Below are 8,072 nucleotides of genomic sequence, written 5' to 3'. Positions count from 1 at the left end.
TCTTCTTCTTCTTCTTCTTCTTCTTCTTCTTCTTCTTCTTCTTCTTCTTCTTCTTCTTCTTCTTCTTCTTCTTCTTCTTTCTTTTGGTTTTATTCACCCGTAACAAAGCAGAACAAACACAGACTTGCATCAACTTCATCAGGTTTATTTTCCATTCACACCCTCTGAAGATCAAAGCCTACATTGTGCTGCCCTGATAGCAAATCTGTTTCAACCTGAAATATGTTCAGTTACAGAGAAAACTGTCTATAATGCAGCCTCATGCTGGGAATAATTTTCTGAAGTAATTTATAAGTGGTGGAAACATATGGAGCTTGACTGTGCTTTTGGCAGACTATCACTGACACTGGCATGCTGGCAGCTTTCTGCCATTAAAATTTTCATCTTTTTGAAATATTTTTCATATTAGAAGAGTTTTATTACATATTTTTGTGTTATGTATTTGATTTATTTTGGCTCCAGACTCCATTTTGGCTCCAGACTCCAGCTGAATGATTTTCAGTTTTGATTTTTCTTACATTTTTCTTAAATATTGTGCCCTAAAACTAAAAGTAGTTGGACCCTTTGCAGTGTCCAACTGCTTTTGGTTTTAGGGCACAATATGAATTAATAATAATAATTAATATAGCCCTAACTCTAACCCAAGCAGCAAGGCTCAAGATCACCGGGTTTAAACTGCAAGAGAAATGTTAATTTATGTACAAATTACATTCTAATAAACAATATTAACAAACTAATTTTTCTCAAAATACAAAAGAAAAGACAATCTGTAACTTCAAAAGTAACTTCAATCTATGGCCCCATTAACTTACAGCAACTTAACTCAGCATAACGGACCTACCAGATAACACAATAGGCTATGAAGACACCGGCTAGACACAGAGACAAACTGGCGTCAGAAACAAACAAGTCATTCAGTATTGCAAATAAAACATATATGATCAGAGGGTTATGTTGGGATATGATACACAATCAAAAATACCTGCTAAACCATGCAACAAACGTAGACTTATAGGCCATCTTGAAAGGCGCTGCTTCATCTTTGTAACCATGGAAAGTTTTTCAGAGCCATGTAAAAGAAGACAGAAGGTGAGTGTTGATTCAAACAAGGACAAAATAAACTTTTTAGCCAGCAGTCTATTAATTAAAATATGTGCACTCAAATCAACCTAAAAACTGTCAATGAAATGTGCCATATGAAAACAAAGGACTATTTGTTAGTGTCATTATTTGAGATATGTACACTATGTGTGTGTGGAAAGAAAAATGTGGTGCCATGTGGTGTGGCCGCCACACACACATTCACACTGCTTAAATAAAGTAATCATAATTCTGTTGCAAAGCCTTTGCAGTTACTAACAGAATTTAAACGGCTGGTTTCATGGCGGTGGGTGTCTTGACTGATCCTCAGCAGTGGAAGCATACGCTGAGCTGATTTGATTTGGTTGACTTATCTTGTCCAATTGAAGTTCGAAGGAAAATGGTAAATGGTCTGTATTTACAGTATATAGCACTTTACTATACCCAAAGCGCTTTACAGTACATCACATTCACCCGTTCACACACTGATGGCGGAAGCTGCCATGCAAGGCGCTAACCACAACCCATCAGGAACAAGGTGGGTAAGGTGTCTTGCCCAAGGACAATACGGCAGCGGGATTCGAACCGCCAACCCTCTGATCATTGGACGACCCGCTCTACCACCTGAGCCACTGCCGCCCCAGCAACAGATTTATACACTAAATACATCTGTGGTCACCAGGAGGTAAAGATGATAGAAATTATTTATTACTAAAATAGCCAATTGCCATTTTTAACATGAAAACCACAACTATACAGATGGCAAACATGTGGACTAAACTGAAGTGTGAGAAGTATCTTCCCCTGGGAGCAGAGGTACTGAGGAAATTGCCACTCTTTGTTGTTAAAGAGTAGATGACAGCGTATAAGTCAAGGGGTGCCATGTAATAGCCGAAGTGACAATAGATAGAGTTGTTTCTATTGTTGTTTGTGCTGCAAACCAGGAATCAGAGGACTGAGGGAGACTTTACTCCAAATCAAAGTTTCATAGAAGTTGCCTGCAGTGCGCAATAGATTCAGTAACCTGTCTGTTAGGATTAACTGCAGATTTAAGATCAATTAAAATCAATGCACAGAGGGGTTAGAAAGTCAGATGCAAGGCAGCAGAGCCAAGTCAGGACACCAAATAAGAGGATCAGTACAGCAAGGCTGCTATTATTTCAAGTTCTGGAGTAGTAAGCACTTTTTTTTTCTTTCTATCCTGTTGGTTTTAAAGACCATCACCTTGCTGCAAGCAACTTATATCTATCCCCAACAGTAAAATCTCTAAAAGTCTTATTGCCTGTTAAGTATCAAACTGCGGGAAAACATGGATTTTTGCAAACAAAAACAAACAAAAAAAAAAAGTAATTTGAAGTTTTTTTCAGAGCAGTAGAGGGAGAGAGAGAAAGATTTTGACTCCTTAGGTTAATGGTGGGAAAAGCTCCAGTATGTAACACTAAACCTCTCAGCTAGCACCAGAATCTTAGATGTTTCTAAGACTTCGGAGGACATTAAAAACGCTGAATGTGGTTTGTGTGCCCGGATACCAACGAACGGTTTCTTTGAGGACACTAAAAGCGAGTGTTATGTAGTAGAAGTAAAAAGGAAGACACCTTTAGGAAATAAACACATTTCTCTGTTGAGAAATTGGTAGTAAAGGCAACAAACTTTGAGAAATGCAATATTTTTGTTTGACTTTATTGTCAATTGTAAGGGGGGGAGTTTTGACATGGACTGTCTTGCCCGGCTGCTTTGGGACAGGGCTACGCTGGTCCATGAGTGACTGGTCTGGACTCATCTTTGAGGTCCAGTCACCATAGCCTCTGGTCAGGCTCCTGGCATCAACACACTGACCTTCACCACTGCCAGGCAACAATGGATTCTGCCTGCAGCTTTAACAGGTAAAACACTTTTTTTTTTTCATCCTCAGCGATGACCACTACTTTGGCTCGGACACTAAATAACATAATCCATGAGATACTTTCAGAAAACTGAGCGGTTGCTGCAACTTCCTCCACTGTTTCCAATCTAAAACACAACAGCAGCACCACTGAATGAGAGCTCTCTGCTGCTGCTGCTGCTGCTGCTGCTGTTGTTGCTGCTGCTGCTGCTGTCGGTATTGATAATGGTTGAACTTTCTGAACCCTGTGACCATGGAAACTGCAGGAACCAAACTAGGAAAATTATACAGAAGCCGATTTTGATGGAAGCTCAGTTCTCGCACATTTTTCACCTGTGTGCAACACATCACAGAGGAGAAAAGCAAGGTTAGTTTATGTGGACAAGAAATGTGTATGATATTTGTTCATGTATGGATCAGAGCTCCTCTAAAGCAGGCCTTACAATATGCTTCTCCAAAGAGGAAAGTGTTAAGCCCAGTCTTTGATGTAAAGAGGGTGTTGGCCTCCTGGACCCAGACTGGAGCTGAAGGCTAGAAGGGTTTTCCTTGGAGTTTTTCCTCAGTCGATGTGAGGGTCTAAGGGCAGAGGATATTGTTATGATGCTACAGTATGAAGCCCTTTGAGACAAACTGTTTGTAAAAACGTGCACTGTTAGACTTTTCACTGTAAATTTACAGTATTATACTGGCAGCAGCTTCACCAGCATAATACTGTAAAATTACAGCAATTTGCTGTATCTTATAATTACAGCAAAATACTGTAATTCAAATACTGTAAATTTACAGTATTATACTGGCGAAGCTGCTGCCAGTATAATACTGTAAATTTACAGTATTTGAATATACAGTGATATCCTGTATTTAATGATGATTACAGAATATTACTGTAATAGGCTACTACTACTACTACTACTACTACTAATGATAATAATAATAATAATAATAATAATAATAATAATAATAATAATAATAATAATAATAATAATAATAATAAAGAAATGACAGCAAGACAGTATTCATTTTTCAATTCAAATATTTATTGCAATAAAAATGTATTTCAGTTACAGTGCATAATGACATTTGGTAACTCACTGACAATTTGTATTTGTGAGGCAGGAACATCAAATTGTTTTAATAATCCCGTAATATAGGAAATGCAGAAAACAGCCAGGACAAATGCCTGGACTAAACGTACATTTTTCTGGCCACTCGAACTCACGGACACGGCGAGGAGATGACGAGGAACTGCTTGAAAGCGGACGTCTGCCTTGCAGAATGGACACAGGCTCTAGAATGAGAAAAATGTTGCATCAGTACATGGATTATCCGTTACTCTTAACAACGTTTTTTCTCATCACGGCGATTTCACCAACATAAACAGATATATTTTTAAACGGCTAAAAAAGTGGAGTAATAATAATACCGTAATAATTAAAAAGAAAAATCCTGTTCAGTGTAGCACCGTTCTATTGTTAGGTCAGCTGCAACTTGTGGCAGAAGCCAGAGGACCCACGTGCAGAAACCGGTGGAGAAAAAAAAAGTCAAAGTCAAGGACTAAATAAAAAAAATGTCACTGTCTCTCTCACGAGCAGTGCTGTCATTCAAATTTCAGCACTGACACAGCGGACAGCGCGCCTGCATGAAATGCATGCTCCGGAGGCGATCTTTTTTCAGTTAGTTTTGCCTCTTCACAGAGATTTTTCTGTGGAGATTTTTTCTATTTTTTAAACGAGTACGAAAAATACCTGCAGGCTATTCGTGCTAACGTTAGCTACTCCAGGCATAAGTTAGACCAGTTCTGCCAGTAAAATCGTGTTGTTTAAACAGGGTTACACAATGCTATGCTCTATAATTTCAGCTAAGCTTGAATGAAAATTGAGCTAGCTAACTGAAAATGAAAAGATTCAACAACTTTGTCCAAACACGGTTCTAAATGACAGAAAATTCAACTGGAAAAAAAATCCAAACCTTCTCCTAAGTCCGGAAAAAAAGATAAATTTATGTGAACTTACTCAGTGGACAGCTCCAGACATCAGAGGTGAGCAGGTAGCCTTCCTGTGACTGCTCACACACAAGCTGCAAAAAAACTGTCAACTGTTGATTTTCAAATTTATTTTTCCCACACTTTTCACCTTCCCACAATGCTCTGCTGTTTACAGTAATCCTGTAAAAAAAAAAGGGCCTTCTCTTAAAGTGCTGTAATCACATTTTTTTCTCCCAGATTGCATTGCAGTTTACAGTATGATACTGTATAACAGTTTTACAGTAAAATACTGCTCAGATTTTACTGTAAATTTACAGAAAAGGGTTATACAAATAAATTTGCCTTGCCTTGCCTAGAAACAACAGGACCTACAGGTATGATGGTGATTTGTGATTAAAGGCTTTGCTAATTCTCTTCTGGATCATACACGGAACAAACTCTTGAGACCTGTGCATGCTTATCTTGCTTCATATGCCTGAACCTGCTTGACTACAACTCTATCAGGTTATATTTGAGCATGGAAGGCTCTAATTTAATGATTCAAAGAGCACTGTGTGACGCATCAGGTGTGTTGAGAAAAGGTGTTCTATCTTTCAATTACTTGTGTAACATAAAACAATCAGTGCCTTTTTCTTCTCTTACTCTGTGAATCACCTTGATCTGCACTTAAAGGTGCTATACAAATAAACTATTATAATTATCAACCCTCCACAGTAAAGTAATACCACAATTTATTATTATTGTGTTACAATTGTTCTTACAATTTTATCTTGTATGATAAGTACGAATGAATCTGGATAGAACTGTGATGACAAATTCAGGTGAGAAACCTGAAGAAACAGTGTCAGATGCACCAGGCTGTAAGAAAGTAGAAGCTGGACTGGTTGAGGTTTTATGATAGATAAGGAAAAAATGGCAAATGGCCCAACATTCTGAAGATCACAAGTATAGAAAAAAAGGTGAGGGCTGGAATGTGTTGTAAAAAATACCAGCTGCTCTTCAAGGCATAGAAATCTCTGAAGGAGAAGCACAATGACTGAAACGAGGACCAACAAGTTTCAACAAACAAGTCTTCTTTGACACCCTGAAGAAGACTTGTTTGTCGGTCCCCGTTTCAATAAAAGATTTTTATATTCATTCACATCAGAGTGCCTTGGCGGCGTCTTTGACTGTCTTCCCACCAGTCATTTGTGCTTCTCCTATTTTGAAGATCACCATGGCAATGACCCGTCTGTCTTGTTGGCCATAGGTATTGATCATATCCCTGAGACAGACAGACAGAAACGTCTGAATCAAATCAAGGCCAAATGGATCTTCAAATTAAAAGCAACTAAGCTCTAATGATCAATGAGGACCTTGATTTAACCCCTTTCCTGTAATTCCTCCTTGTGAATGTCTCAGAGACTGTGCCTCCTGCTTTGTACCGTAAATTCTCAAATAGAAGGCCAAGCTTTTATTTACTATATGGGACAGGCTTTAATTCAATTTTGAATAAATCTTATGCTCAGCAAAGATGGAAAATACTGTCAGATCGTTCTATTCTTTAAAGGAGTAAGTATAGAAGGAAATAGCCAGATCTGGAAGGTTAGGGTTGAGTCCGGCCGCATCATGGTCCAAGATTCAACCCACATGGGTCGGATTGGGTTGCATTTTAATCTTCAGGCGCGTTGAGAACTCTAGCATGAATGAAGCAGCTTAGAAAGTGCTCAAACAGGCGATCATGGGCTTTGAGAGGTTTTGCACATTCACAAGAACTTAAAAAATAGAATCAGATCCGGCTTCCTATTGAGACCGACTTTTAAACCTGTAGCCAGTATAGGAGACCGGTGTCTATTTGAGTATCAGCTCTTATTTGAAAATGTACGCTATAATGAGATATACTTGTCACTGCTTTTCTTATGATAAAAGTTAATGATGTCTAATGATGAAAATTTGGATGTAATATGGATTTAGTGTTTTTATCTATATCTACTGTAAGATTATGTTTATATGTCACTCTCTGCCTTTGTCTATTGACTGTGTTAGTTCAAAGTAAAAGGTGTCTTCGCACATCTGTTTTTTACAGGTGCATCGGACAAGGATGTGGACTTATTTGTGAAAAGAGGAATCCTGTACACTGCGTTACTTGCACAATTTTTTTATTATAAGAACGTTCCGGTTTAAGAACCTTCCTCAGGCAAACCCATTGGACTGTGTCTTCAGTTTTTATGATGTTTGTATTGTGAAAAAAATTGTTAACTTTTTCCAACCAATATCGTCTTTTCAGCATAAGAACACAGAGGAAAGATGTTAGAAAATAACTTGTTTTACGTTTCTTATATACGGAGTTGTGAGCTAGTTGCCTTTCAGATTATGTGCATTGAAAGCAGGGAAAGAAACTCAGGTTTGACAGAGTTTGGAAGCTAGACCTCAAGGGAGTTTCCACATAAGTTTTGCATTTCATATTTTCACACTTGCTGCCTTGTTGTGCTCTGTGCAAGAGTTCTAAGAGACAGATGACATCAGGACAAAAGGGAGAAACAGTCCTTTGGGGTTTGACACATATTTTGTGATGGTTGAAGCAAACCCTGTTTTTGTTGTGGTTTTGCTTTTATTTGTCAGGAGACGCCCCAAGAATGCAGCAGATGTCAGGTGGAACTAATGTGAGGCAAAGGTGTAACAAATTTTGCTCGGTCATGAACTGCAAGCTATTATCCATTTTCATTTATTTAAATGAGAAAATGACATTCTTACCTGTTATATCAGGTAAGATTTTTTTCTCTCAAAACATTAAAACTGGCAAAGTCTGCCTTTTTAAAGCAAATGTCAATTTCTCCTCCAGAGGTTTAAACACTAGATCAGCCGTTGCTTGAGGCGGAATCGTATGTGTTGTTGTACCAGGTATATGTCGGTGTCAGTGAAATATCACACACTTCCACCGTGTCCCCCTTGATTTAGTTTCCTCTGTGAAACCTGTTAATGAGAAGCACTAATTTCCAATCATTAGCCTTGAAACAAGGTGACACATTATATTATACATTATTTCTATGCAGTGGAGCAAAGGCGTATCCTCCTCAGAGGATAGAGTGCTTTATATAATTTCCAGCATGAAAATGCTTTAACCTCACAGGACAGGCTGCTTGAGGA

This window comes from Trachurus japonicus, chromosome 17 (assembly GCF_045865225.1).
Source record: "Trachurus japonicus isolate A0001 chromosome 17, Traja_1.0".
NCBI classification, from domain to species: domain Eukaryota; kingdom Metazoa; phylum Chordata; class Actinopteri; order Carangiformes; family Carangidae; genus Trachurus; species Trachurus japonicus.
The sequence above is the reverse complement of the archived record's forward strand: the minus strand, read 5'-3'. Positions refer to the sequence as shown.